At 41.0% G+C, this 14,381-nt stretch overlaps 2 protein-coding genes across 6 annotated transcripts in view; both read right to left on the bottom strand.

The window, feature by feature from the left end:
• FAM53B (family with sequence similarity 53 member B) overlaps window positions 1-8,211 on the bottom strand; it is a 124,709-nt gene extending 116,498 nt beyond the window's left edge. For 2 of the 3 annotated variants that reach the window (XM_075131029.1, XM_048859292.2), the window contains exon 1: window positions 7,612-7,785. The gene's annotated coding sequence lies outside the window, so the exon portion shown is untranslated. Of the gene's footprint in view, window positions 1-7,611; window positions 7,786-7,813 lie in introns of those variants that run through there. The other variant, XM_048859291.2, reaches the window with a different exon arrangement.
• The window catches only part of EEF1AKMT2 (EEF1A lysine methyltransferase 2), a 48,356-nt gene that overhangs the window by 10,824 nt on the left and 23,151 nt on the right, over window positions 1-14,381 (bottom strand). Inside the window, exon 6 of one of the 3 annotated variants that reach the window (XR_007357826.2) lies at window positions 11,306-11,395. The exons of the other annotated variants lie outside the window; for them this stretch is intronic. The gene's annotated coding sequence lies outside the window, so the exon portion shown is untranslated. The remainder of the gene's footprint in view (window positions 1-11,305; window positions 11,396-14,381) is intronic. 3 annotated transcript variants of the gene reach the window in all.

Genomic DNA, 14,381 nt, shown 5'->3' with positions numbered 1-14,381 from the left:
TGTACTTCTCCTTAGCATTTTGGTGCTTTGATGCTAATTTAGTGCAAGGGAAAGGTACCTGACTGACCCCTGTGGAGACTGAAGTCCTCCTATCTTACATCACAAGCAATCGCAAGGTTTGCTTCCCCACAGGACTCCAATAATGTGCTTTAAGTCTGACCTGGAAGGATATTATATTTAGGGGTAAAAGGATAGCTCTACCTTCACACCCAGCCAATTCTCAGCTCCTTCACTGAGACTGTCAACAAAGTTGCTGATTTATACCAGTTGTGCTCGTTTTTGTGACTTCAATCACCAAACCTCATTTCTCATCTGCCATAAAATAACCATCATAAAGACTTCTGGTCATTTCAAATTAAGCTGGTTTTGAACTGGCAACCAAGAAAATTGGTACATTTTTAAACTGCTATATCAACATCTGCCAAATTCCATTTCTAACAAAGCCTCGTATTTGTAAAGCTATGGCACAAATGACAAACTCTTTTTGTTCACTTCATTCCAGTACCTACAGCACAGTATAATTTAAAAAGTGCTAAACCTTTGGCTGTGAAAAGCAAACTTTATGGCCAACTTCAATGAAAATAGGGAATTACGTAACCCAAGGGATGACTCAAATGGGCTGCAGTACAGCAACACCAATGCTACTGTTATATTTAATTTTCTGAAAGCAAAAACCATGACCAAGGTTTGCTTGGGCCCTTTTTGGTACAATGCACAAAATGAGCACAGCGGATTTTGCAATCATTATTCTAATTTTTAACCTTCATTTTAAATACAATTATTACTACAGAATTACACTGGGATGAATTTGTCCCTATACTAAAGAATGACTGGAATTTGTTGTGGTTTCTATATTTCTGCATTTATTGATGTCAAACAATTTCTTCCCAAGAGTTCCCTTGGATAGAAGGCTTTTTCTGCAGCAAATCTTATTAGACAAAGTTTAGAACCCATGAAACAACCTATTCAAACCAACAGAAGTCCTGAATGTGAATTAATTGCTGGGTCAGGCTCTTAATATTGAAAACAAATTTAACATGCTGATGACTTGGAGATGCATGCATGCAAACTCTGTAATACTGAAGTCCAGAGGTTCACACCAACAGGGCTGAACTTCTAAATTAAACTCTTGCTTGGAAATTTTGTCTTTCTAAAGGTGGACAACCCATAAAAGTATGAAAAAAATCAAAACAGCCTCATGATCTGTTAGCTGGTTCACTGTACCGAAGCCATGTTCTGCATTACTGGCCTAAGCAAATAGCTAGGTCAGAGTTGGCTGGGCTGTGAATTTGTAGCATAACCTTGTTATGAAACAATAAATTCCCTCATCATGTGTATATCATGCACATTACTGATATGCAAAATAAGAGTACAAAACGGAAGCTCTTGGGCCTGATTCTGCTCTTCCTTACTCCAGTAAAAATCAGGAGTAACTCAATGGAAGACAGAAAAACTTTTGCGAAACTGGTGTGAGAGGGGAATCAGCTCCAGTGACTTCTGTGGAGATATTCCTGATTCACACCAGTGTGAGCCTGGTCAAAATCAGGTCCATGGTCCACATGACATATAATGAATTCTATCATTACAGAGGTGTCCAGAGCGTATGGTGAGAGGGCCATAAAAGCAGGTAGGTAGATAGATGAATTAGATTTCTCTCTGAAATGTCATAGCTGTCTCTCCTAGGCATTTCTAATGCACACATCACTGTAGCATCTAGTCTAACAAACATGCTAGTAGGTCTGCATTCTGAATAGCACTAATTTTATAGGCCTGGGATCTGCACTCTGATAAAATTGCATTCATAATATTCAGGGAGCTATTGTGCAAATCTGAATTTTCCTACATGCTAATGTAGAGCTCTGCTATCTATTTGCAGCCATTCGGGTTCAGGTCTTGTTAGTGGCTGATACACTCACAATCTCCCAAGAGTAGTATGATGGAAAATTCCCTTCTCTTATGCTGATTAGTTTATATTTTAGTTCTCCTGGGATCAGACACACAAGAGGCTGTTAGTATGATATTTCTTAAATGGCCTTGCAAGGACCTCTGCAATGCAAAACACAGGTTCCTGGTACAGATTGCCAAGCTTGCCCAGCCATTGCCCCCAGCAGAAGAGAGGGGAAAATGGCTGTCACAGTCACAATTTTTAACCATGGTGATACGATACAAAATTCTACAAAGTGGAACCTTTGAAATGCAAAGTCCTCCAAGGCCCTTCAAATATTTTTATTTTCCCTAATTGTTTCTGCCACACATCCTTCGCCTTCCCTTCCTTGTCAGGGAAACAGGGGCAAAAAGAAACCAAACAGGTCTCTGTTCCTAAAAACAGACGCCCCTCACTCTTCCTTTTCCACTGTACAAACATCTCCTAGCTCTTTCATGCTACCTTGGCTGTCCTGCTTCTCCATGGCACCAGAAGAAACAAGACTTTGTTCTCAGTGTTTTTTCACCCTAAGATACAGAGTTCCTCTAGGTACAGGTATTTTACAGGAATGATCATTTCCTCCCTCTTACAACATGCCAAGAGGATCCCAAACCCCTAGGCTGGCTCTGTGGGCTAAACCCTTTAAATACCAGTGAACAACTTTGACAGTTCTCACTGCTTCACCTATTTGGTCCAAATTCTGCCCTGATGTAGCCTGATGTTAATCAGGAAGAACTCAAATTAAGTTAATTTCACATCAGTGTGAAGGGGGGTGTAAGTGAATCAGAATCAGACCATTCAAATTGGTTTTGTTAGTTTGTTTCGTTTTTCTTTCTTTTGCTGGGATTTTGTAGGAATAGCACAGAGAATATATCTCCTTCATCCACTCTCAGAAATAGCTAAGGAGTTTCCACTACAGAGTGAGGGAGAGAAACCCTGTAGAATTTTGGGAGAAAGGAAAGAATGGAAGAAACAGCCTCAAAACATGTAGCAGCCTGTCACAAAATCAGAACTTGAACAGTAATATAAAATGGACACAGTGTATAAAACACAGTTACACCTCTATTCATTCACTGGAAAAGCTTCTTTAAACATGTTCTCACAAATCTATTATAGATTGATTCTGGCAAAAGTTGTATGCCTTACTGTGCCATGAAAGTTGTTGAAATTGAATCACAACGTGTTATATTGAAAAAATACACTAAAGTTACATAAATAATTACATACATAATTTTAGTGGACTGTATAATATAGATGTATATATGAGAACCCTAGCCTAAATCAATTCTGGATCTGCTTTGTACACTGCCTGCTCAGCCTGTATATACTGATTCTGAGCTCTAGAAGGCAGTGGATCAGATATTGATTCATTTATACTAGGGATCACGTTCAGAGCTCAGTCAGGACTATGATTCAGGTCTAGGTTCAGATTAGATAGTGCTGCATAACTGAGTTTTTCCTCACAAGATATCCGCCTTATAAGACAGAAGTCTCATGTAAGTTGTCCTCTGAAACCGGGCCTGTATCCAAACCAGAACCAGGAAATATAAACCTTCCTGTTTTAGATCTGACCTGGAAACAAAAAAATTGAATCTGCAGATTCAGAAACAAAAATTGCCTTCCCACTTTTGAAATGTAAAGGAGTGCAAGCAATTCCTGCTGTGGATCATCTCGTTCTGTGAATGTATGTAGTACAATGTGTGTCTTCAATAGCCTTTCTAAAGCCAGTTTAATTTGGGGAGGGAATTCTACCTCTGACGGTGACAGAAAGAAAGAAACACTTATATGGCAGACAGTTTTTTAAAAATGGCAGCTGTTTGAAGCATGTAATAAATGGCACTTATGCACCTTTGACTGCCCCCACCTGCATTCTGCCTATTAATGCAGCTACATCAGGGCTACTTCTAACATTCCAAACCTCTGAGCAGCTTCAAACAGCCTTAATAGTGCTGCTTAAAGTGGCCTGAAAAAATGGGGTTTGGGGGGAGAATCTATCGGAATCTAGAAGCAGCATCTTTGGTAAGACAGTGTTTAAAGTGTGCCCTTCATCCACCTGGCTCAATCTGGGGGGCCAAGGGGCTGGGTCTGTAACCCCTTGCAAACTCTCTCTCTCTCTCTCTCTCTCTCTCCCCCCCCTCCCTCCCCCCCACTTCACACACTGTGCCTTTATTTTTAATTTTTTTATGACAAAGAAATGTTTCCATCTTTCTCTCCATATGTGGAATAGTCCTCCCCAAAATTACAGTGGGCTGAGGCCCCACATACGTAAATAATAGAACTGATCAAAGCATTCAGATTTTGAAAATTTTGACAACATTTTTCACCAAGAATTTGGTTTTTTGAGCCACCCAAAAAATTTCTACAGAAATTCTGTCTTAAATTTTCTGGTTTTTCAACCAGACTTAGTAAATATTTAGTCCTAGATCAGTCACAGGTTGAAGGCACTTATTATCCTACAGGATTGGCACTTTGTTAGCTGAGAACTGTTACAGTGACACATTCTGTACTCTAATATTCTGTGTATTGTTCAGAAATCATAGCTGTGCTGCCAGGAGAGAGACAGAGCTGAGCAGACCAGGCCATGCAGATGCCATGTGCATCGCTGCTGTTTAGAAAATGGCTCCTTCAAGAGAGGGATGAAGAATCTGGCTAAAAGGTGATGGAACTAAATAGGATAGAAGATGAAATGTAAAGCCACTCAAAGTGTTCAGTATTTTTACAAAGATAGTTATTCCAAGATAATGTTACCTTTGCAATTTGCAAGTAGCTTTTAATTTGTCAAAATATACTCTTACTGTTGTTTGAGCATTTAAAAAGAAAACATCCACATCTGGTTTGAATCTCCAGCTGAAGCTCACTTTATCAGCATGTTATATACCTTTTTTTATGTCACATTAGAGGGATTTTTAAGCAGATGGGTACATTTCCAAACTACAAATCCAGCTGAAGACAGCTATAGATATATATGCTGGCTGCATGGCAAATGAATCCTTTGAACTACTCATTGTGCATGAGCTTGCACTCTGTTACAAACGCTATATATATATTATTTGGTGTCAAGGAAATTAAATCTTTTAAGACTCCTGGGGAGAAAAGTCTTAAATAATACAAAGAAAATGATAACCTCTCTGTAGGTATTTTGAACAATCTCATATAATTTAATGGAGAAATGTATCCTTGCTATAGTACGCTTTGGATGGCTAAACTACTTCATAGATTTGTAGAGTAAATTCTACAGAACCCAATTAAATATATGTAAAACCCAAATGTATTCAACTCCATTGGACTTCACTATACAGGTAGTCAGATTGCTCTTCATTACCCTCTGTTGGAATGATTCACCTAATGATACTTAGATACGCCCCTCACCCCTGGTATTCAGGAAGTAAAATTCTACAATATGGCTACCAACAGGAAGAAATAATGTGAAGAAATGAGGGACTCATTGAAGGGAAGAGTTTTAAATAGCTAAAGATGGCGCTGGCAAGTGTGTCAATGCAATACATTCAGTCAAATGTCCGTCCTGCTATGCATTTAAGTCCTGGTACAGCTAGGTGGATCAGAGTTTTGTAGCTGGTGGTTTGAACTTTCAAGTTTCAGCTGTGCTAACCGTTACTCCCAGTCTGGAAGGGCAGTGGAATAAATTGATACATTCAGGAAAAAAATTACACAGGCAGAGCATACTAATTCTAACACAAGAGAAATGGTTGTTCGCTACAGCCCAAACTCTTGAAGGGCAACTCCATCCCCAACCCTCATTGGCTAGGCTATATGAATTTGTCTGTTTTTCCTGCAACAAATGTACATCAAAGCACCTAATTGATGCCATTCTCTCAGCACATGCCAGCTTCACCATTATATTTTGCTTGGTTTTATAGCTTGATACAGCTTCTCTATGGCCAACTCACCACTAAAGTCTGCTGAACTCAGGGCAGTCCTTATGCACTGTACCACTGGGAGTACAAATGAAAGCACAACCTTCCATCATTTCAGCAAAGATATAATATACCCATGATCCAAAAAAGGGGTAGTAATACAAATATGGAGACACACAGTTTGTTTCCATCCGCAACTTATTTTATGGTGGAAAAAGTGCAGAGTATTAACACGTAATAACCCAGTCTCAAATATCTTAGCTGCACCAGGTTTGTCACAGAGTGTATTCGAATTAAGATGAAATCAGAGCCTATGACAAAATTGACAACAAATATAATAATTTCACAAGACTAGCTGTTACTTTGGTCAGCATTAGTCATGAGTTCTCACATACATGATTTTCTCAGCTAACAAGATCATATACCATATGGGCCAGTTAATGCTGCCGCCATCTATTTCCCTGCTGTAAGTAGGCTCAGCAAGAAATCAGTCTGCTATTACCAGTGAATACAGCTATTAGTACATAGGCAAGGAAGTCACATGGAGGTATGCTATCATGTTTTTATGAAAAAAAGCCATTTGAATATCTCTGTCAGCATACAGCAAACAGCTGTACTGGCCTTAAGACAACCCCCAAAAAGATAAGGGAGCAATAAATCCGCACCATATTTGACAACAGCCAACCATAGCACTCATTTGCTTTGGATATAGGAAAGTATACACTGGCTTGTACAAAAGCACTGACAGACATACACCTAACGTTAAAATGTACAGTTTACTAGTGGGTACCCTATAGTCAAAGAACATACTGTATATATAATGCTAGAGAGTCGAGCCTATAGGAGGCCGAAGGCCATTTATCATAGGCAGCCAAGAGCTGTTCTTTGTTCACCATCAAAGTACAGTATGTCTAAAATATACACTGAGGCATAAAGAATCCAGGAGCTGTATTTCAGCCCAGCAGTGAGACACCTGAGGAGACACAATATCCAGTTAAAGTAGCTGCAGGAAATATCGCTGCTACAATATACAGTGGGCCCTACATACACATATAGAGCACTGTGGACAAATGTTATTATGGAGTGGACTATAAAGCACTCAGGGACAACAGAACGCATGTCAGCTTTGCAAGCCTGGCTATGATCAGATTTACTTCTTTCTTTTAGCCCTCAGAGAAGAGCCACCAATCTTGGGGAATAAACTCCCCTGGGACTGACAAATCAATGACGTATTGCAAAAATGTGACTTTACAAGAAGCTTTCAAGGACGGATCCTATCGCCATGTGCAAATGCAAAGCATGCAATTTTCAACCAGCACAAACAGAAGAGCAACAACTCCAACCACGGAGGGGTCCTAGCCCACTGCCAGATGCAATTCCCAGTGGCAAGCAGCAGCCACTGCATGGTTCCGCACGGTCCAAAAGTAATACACCAAAACAAAACTGCGCGACTCAGTATCCAGATCTCTGGGCTAACTGCAAAGTTCAAGCAACAAAAGCGCCGTCCTCTAATAACGCCGAAACTTTTCGGAAAGCTGCCGCCCCCCTCCCTACCGCATCCCCCTCCTCTTCGCTCTTCCCTAACAACGGCTCTGTAATGACAGCCGAGAAAGATGAAGTTATAAACCGGATAAAACGAATACCGCAGGATCAATCATCCCCTGGCTCGCTCGCTCTGGACCAGACTTTCAGTGGGACCCTGCTCCCTTGCTTGCTTCGTTGGGGCTCACCCGGGCACTTCCCTGTCCCATCCCTTCAGATACAGGCGAGCCAGTCAAGCACAAAGAGAAACAAAAAAGAAATAGCCTCCACCTCAAGCCATCAGGCCAGCCTCTCTCTCTCTCTCTCTCCGAGAAGAGAATAAAAGTGTCCCAGCTCTACTATTTTACACATTGCAACAATATCTGCTCAGGGCCAGACCACTGGCAGGGGGATGGGGAAAAGGGGAGAGGAGACCAGGCGAATGCCCAGCGTGTCATTAAGAAAGCGACCCATCTTAAGCGGGATCTCTTACTCTGTCTCTTTGTATTAAGTCCCCATCCTCCAGCACCCGGCGGTGGGTCTCCTGGGTACGGTTTGCAGCATCCGTCTCCAGAAGGAGCCCGCAAGACTCCCCTGCTGGATCTGGAGTGCTTCGTACCGATCTGCTCACCGAGAGGAAATAGGCTTGTCACTTCCTGAACTGTTTTCAACTCGTCCCTTTAAAACGCACCACGGGGCAGGGCAGGGCTGCTGCCCTCGCCGCCTCATCAAGGTTACACCGTATTGCACTTGCAGGCTGTTCATCGGCTGGCGTCAGCAGCCTGATGACTTCAGCGTGGGGCGCAGCGCAGACCTTGTAGCTTTGGTGGCAGGGCTGGGAGCTGCTTTTCTCAGCGGCCGGGGGGGCTTGTCACTGTCTTACAGCGAGGCTGTGGCGAGAGGGCGGTCTGCTCTGGGCAATCTGCAGCCGGCGGCCTCAGCTCCTGGGGGGGGGGGGGGGGTCCGGTCGGGAAACGCGCTGCGCTGGGGCACGCACCCACAAAGCCCGGCAGCATGTTTCGGAGTCCAAACCTGGGCCATCGACTTGCCTCGGCTTTCTTCGGGAGGGGGTGGCTCATTGCTTTACACCAAATCTTCGGCTAGCTGCTGATTTCCCGGGGCAGCCGCAGTCCCTGGCACCCATCAGTCTAAAGTTCTTTTCGGGTTCCTTCGAGGAAGGGGGCGGTGGGGGGTGAGTCGTGGTTTTTCCGATCCGTGGTATTTGAGCATCGCTCCCCACATCAGTTTACAGATCTGGGGAACGGGGGTGTTTCTGTTAAGCTGAAGTAGCGCTCATAGTACGTTCGTGATCTTTTGCTGTTTGCTGTTGTCCAGCAAAACATTTTAAGTACGGGTATATAAGATGTCTTTAGGTCAGGCATCCAGGCTTAATTTATAGTGTAAATAATTCTTAATTAAAATTATCTATGGGTGAGTGAATTTATGTTTTCAGGCACATGCTCGAAATTGCCATTACTTGATCTTCTGAGCTATATTGCATTTGCTTTATACAAGGTAATTAAATCAATTTTGCATGGGGGGGGGGGGGGTTAAAGTAAAAGGTTTATATTATGAAGCACACCCCTGTTTTATTTCTCTTTTATAATTTAAAACTCTCTGAACCATTACACTTTGATCACTTGGGAATTCATTATATTTACGAATGCAAACAGGCCAGACTTTTTTATTTTGTGGCTTTTCTGACTGTTCATTGAGGTCTAATCAGGTAACCAGTGAAGCTTGTATCACAAGGTAAAATTAAAAAAATGAAAGGCTTTGTCTGTACAATTAGGTCTTGGACTTGTGTGTGCTCATACAATTCTAATACACCATCACCAACACATATTGGAATCTTTTTATTATTCTAGATGCATCATTCTCAGAGTATTAAGAGTTAGCACTGATCTTATACTAAAGATGGGTCCCACTGATGATGCCAACAATTAGGAATTGCAAGTAACAGTAGGGAAATACCTGGGTCCACTCACTACTCCCAACAGATATTGCTGCAGGGTAGTGAGATTAAGAAATTTGAGGCAACTTGATATAAACTGCTCCAGACCTTTGTTCTTTCAGTCTGCAGGATAGATGTAGTCTTTGTCCCAGGAAATAGCTTTACTTATTACATTTTTTAAAAATGAGTTATAAAATAAAATAATAAAGTAAAATCAAAAGGCAACCAGATCATGCAGAAGTAAAACTAATAAATGATCAAGAATGCTGCAGAACTTACTAATACTGGTGTTGTTTAAATGTTCGTTATCACCTGCAATTAAATGATTCACCTCAATCTTTGATTATTTTGAAGACTTCTGTTAACTTCCTAAATTTCCATTAGGAGGCTTACAGTGACTCCTGCTGGCATACTCTGATCCCCTTGCAAACATTTGGCTCATCAGACCCATCCTAAATACAGTGCAGTGGGATACTATTTCTCTCCTTTGCACTGGAAAATTATTCAGGCCTTTGCTATTCCCTCTCCCCACTTCTTTTACTAAACAAAGCATGTGAGTGAATTATGTGTTCCTGAAAGTGAGGCCACCAAGGGAGAGTCCTGGCGTGATCACAGGAATATGGATCAGACTGTCACTCCTAAGAGCTTTCCCATACCCCTTTTGCCAACATACCTCAGTCCTAATTCCTGCTATTCTATTCTGAACCTTCCTTGAGCAGAGACCACTGACAATGCTGAATTGTGTCATGGTTTTATGATGTGCACAAATGGGGACTAAGGTAAGAGCACACCGCTCCTTTTAAAGATTCAGAGCAATGGTCTACTGTGCAAAGAGGGAAGGGATTAGGATGTGGGGAGGCTCTGCAAGGGACATGTATACCCTGTATAGTCCACTTGCAGAGTTGTGTGCAGGGACAGGTGGATTTGTGGCAGGAGCAAATGATCTGCTGCCACAGGAGTCTTCCAGTCAACAGGCCCATTAAGAGGTTGAGTTAAAGGGACTGGAGTAATCTCTGAGAGTCAGCATGGAATAATTCTCACCAAGTAAGGGTGGCAGAACCTTGCCCATAGCAAATAAACGATCAGGTTTTCACCTCTGGACCACCTCAAAAATATGCCACATGACATTAATATACTGGAATGAAGAGTCCAAAAAGAGAAGAAAATCTGAATGAACACTCAGAATCCCCATGGATTGGGGATTGAGAACACTGGTTTTCCCTTTCCTTTCCCTCCATTTTTCATCTCATTCAGTGTTTCCTTCCAGGAAGTGGTTGTTACTCAAATCCAAAGGTAGAAACACATCAGATGAAGGCAGGAGCAGAGGTTTAGAAAGGCTCAAGGATATGTCTGCTCAGATTGCTGCTAAAATCCGTCTCCAAAATACACCTGTTTTAACAGCAATATTTTACGTTGGTAAAAAGTGGATAGCATCTAACATATAGTTGGACTTCTTCCTGGGACAGAATGCAATTAAAGAATTAAGATGCATGTTATGCATGAGTAACTAGGCTACATATAACAATTAAAAGTGGACGTAGGAACGAGTACAAAATATACATAGAATATACTCATAAACCATGGGCATGTAGATGCAAATACCACAGATGTCAGCAAGGAGTGAACCCTGAGACCTTTATCATCTAAAGCATAGGCCTATGCCTCTTGGGCTAGAGGAGAAGGTGGTTATCATCATTGCTAGGTCCAATGCCAAGTGGGATTCATGATCATACACACTAAGGGAGAAAAGGTGTGATAGTTCACATGTTCCTAGCATGAGCTTAAGTGTTCTGCTGAATTGGGGTTCAAATCTACTGTACTAAACAAACACCAAGAAATAATATTAATTTAGCATAACAGAAGGGGGTAAGTAACTACAAGTAATAGGGTGAAATTAAGAAAGGGAAACTTAGGCTGGATATCTGGGAAATTTCCCTAACAGGCAAACTCTTACAAGAAGTGATGAAAGCTCCATTGCTTGGAACATTTAAAATTAGACAGGACAAAACATTATTAATGTGCTTTACTAACAGGAAGAAGGGCTGAATGATCTGGCAGATATTTGCCATCCTGTTCCTCAGCTTCAGTTAAACTGGGCGCTTTTCTGATCACATATGCAGCCTAGAAATAATAAAAATAAAACATTCTCAAACCCCTTTTCCAGAACATGGGGATCAAATTTTTAAGATGTGTTTTTATAGTTTCCCAATTGAACAGATAAGTAATAAAAGTTTATAGGGTAACTTATCCGCAGCCTCTGTACAGCAATTTCACTTTCCCATAACCTGACAAAGTTGCATTCTGTTTATTCTCGTACCTCCATGCAAAAAATAGCCCTTGTTTACCACCAGTCCCCTATGCTTCAAGACACGTGTGTTGTCTGTGTAGTGCTATCAATCTAGGTGAACATGACCTTTTTGCTTAGGTATAACAAGATGCTTTCACAGAGACAGTATTTAACAATCTATTTAAATAGTATTATTTAAATTTAGCGATTAGCCATTTTAGATCTCTTTGAAAAGGAGAAAAACAGAGTCCCAGTTTTGATGGACTATATAAAAGTTCTTTGTTAAAGGGAAGGAAGAAAGGAAGAGCCCTTTGAGACTAGCTGCCACAGGCTGTAGATTTGTTTGGCCAAATTCTGTGCTGATTTAGGGTGTAGACATTGGAGTTGCATTAAGTCAGCACAAAATGTGACTCCCCATGTTTACCTTCCAGAATTAGCTTCTAGAACTATGACCACAATATAACTAGAAAGAAAGAGTCCACAAAGGTCCATAACTGTCTGTTTACCAGAGGCCCTACCCCTTCCACTGTACTTTAGCTAAAAGAAACAGTCATTTAAGGTGTCAAGAAACTTTATCTCTGCATCCTGTCCCGAGGTGACATGTACCCAGTCAATATGGGGATAGCTGAAATCCCCCATTGTTATTATCCCCATATTGACTGGGTACATGTCACCTCAGGCAGAGATAAAGTCTCTTGACACCTTAAATGAGTGCTTCTTGGAACAGCTAGTCCTGGAACCCACAAGAGGAAAGGCAATTCTTGAGCTGGAAGTTCTTACAGGAAAAACAGCTGGAAGGGGTAAGGCCTCTGGTAAACAGATAGTTATGGACCTTTGTGGATCCTTTCTAATTATATTGTGGTCATAGTTTTTATAGCTCTTAGCTAAAGTACAATGATAAATACCATAGATAGATACAATTTCCTTTACTTGCTGTTGCCCAATATTTTGCTAGTAAATTACAGTCCTGTGGCTGTGTAAACTTTGTGATCGTCTTTCCACCCATGCAGAGCCAATGCAGTGTGTTATGTTGTCACACTGATTATTTGCACTGTATTTGCCATTGATAGTCATTTCAGAAGAAGTGTTATTTTTATGACACCTACATCTTATCTATGACTGTAGTATCTGAGCACTTGCTAACGTTTATAGTTTTATCCTCCCAACCCGACCATGAGATGAGGAAGTATTATCTCCTTTTTCCAGAGGGGAAATTGAGGCACCATGCAATTAGGTGACTTGTCCAAGGTAAGACAGAAAAGCTCTGTGACAGAGCCAGGAACTGAACCCCAATCTTATGAGTCTTAGTTCAGTGCTTAACACAAGATCATCATAGGTATCAACAATTTAGGATCAAATCCTGGCTCCATTTAAGTCAATGGGAGTCTATGCCCAAGTATTAGGGTGCTGGAACACTTTGTGTAATGGGGGTGCTGAGAGCCATTGAACTGTAAACCCTGTATACGATGGAAATCACTTCAAACCAGGGGGTGCAGGAGCATCCCCAGCACCCATGCCCAAGTAGCACAAATATGGACACCTATATCAGATCCCACCCCCAGTGTGAGAAGTGATTCTAAAATGGAAAGTATCCAAATGACATGAAGCACAGGTATCCTTGCAAAATGTGTCCTATCTTAACTACTGTTTCATTATAAATCCACAAGATAATCAACATGTTCCGTCTCACAAAACCAATCTGGATCAAGGAGATAATCTCACTCTAAATCAGATGCTGCTGAGCACAGAGGGCTGTAGCTAGTGGTGCTGTTTTTATGACAGTTGACACATGAAATATCCTGTCTTAATTATGGAATTTGCTAGTTCTCTGATAGCAAAAATCCTAAAAACCTGTTTTCCATCATAGAATCCTTGCCACATGCAGCATGGATTTTCACTTCACAGGCATGTATCTGTTAAGAAATGTTATCAATTTTTTAAAGGACAAGATTTACCCCAAATACAAAACAAATCACATAAACAATCTTAAATCCACCTGGGGCAATCTTAAATTGCTTTATGCCTGTTTTGCATGTTAGAAAATTTTGGCCTAATTTCCTGAACTGTCATTACAGATATTGTTAGTATTCTGCAACATTCTACTTGCTCTCTTGACTAAAAGTCCAATCCAAAGAACATTTAAGTCAATAGGAATCTGGTTTAGATTTTGAGATCCTTGTGGTAGGGATCAAGACCCAGACCTTCAAAGATTAGGTTAGGGCACCTAACTCCCACTGATTTCAATCTGGACCCAAATCTATTTTTAAAATCTATGTAAGCTGCCATGCAAAATTATGGTGCTATGTAAATATTAATAATAAGGAAAAATGGATCTCTGATTACTAGGTTCAGCATGTTTCTCCTTTTTAGACTCTAGCTGTTCCAAGAAACACACCTTGCACAGTAGGGTCCTTAGAAATTAATGCCTTCTTTCAACTCACCTTTTCTTGATCAAGGTTTTAGAATGGCTGGTGGCTTATCAAGCTGTGGTATGTATCAGAATTTCTAGTCTCTGTGTTGTAAGTAAAAGGTAATAATTCAGAGAGTCCTAGCAACATTTTACATTCCTTAAGAAACGCAGGATCTTCCAGTCTCATCTCTGCTTGACATCTGACACTGTTAGTGAACGCTCAAGCCCTTGAGGAATTGTGTTGAAACTGATTTCTGTTCTCTCAGTAATGTTTATGAACTCTAGCTTTCCAGCAGTGGATTGCACACTCACTATTATTCAGCATTTATATGTTACTTTGGGGCTACATCATTTTTCTGCATGACGACCTTGAGTTTAATTTCTAGTATCCTAGAAAAACTGTTAATCAG

Source organism: Caretta caretta, chromosome 7 (genome assembly GCF_965140235.1).
Source record: "Caretta caretta isolate rCarCar2 chromosome 7, rCarCar1.hap1, whole genome shotgun sequence".
Lineage (NCBI taxonomy): Eukaryota > Metazoa > Chordata > Testudines > Cheloniidae > Caretta > Caretta caretta.
The sequence above is the reverse complement of the archived record's forward strand: the minus strand, read 5'-3'. Positions and strand labels throughout refer to the sequence as shown.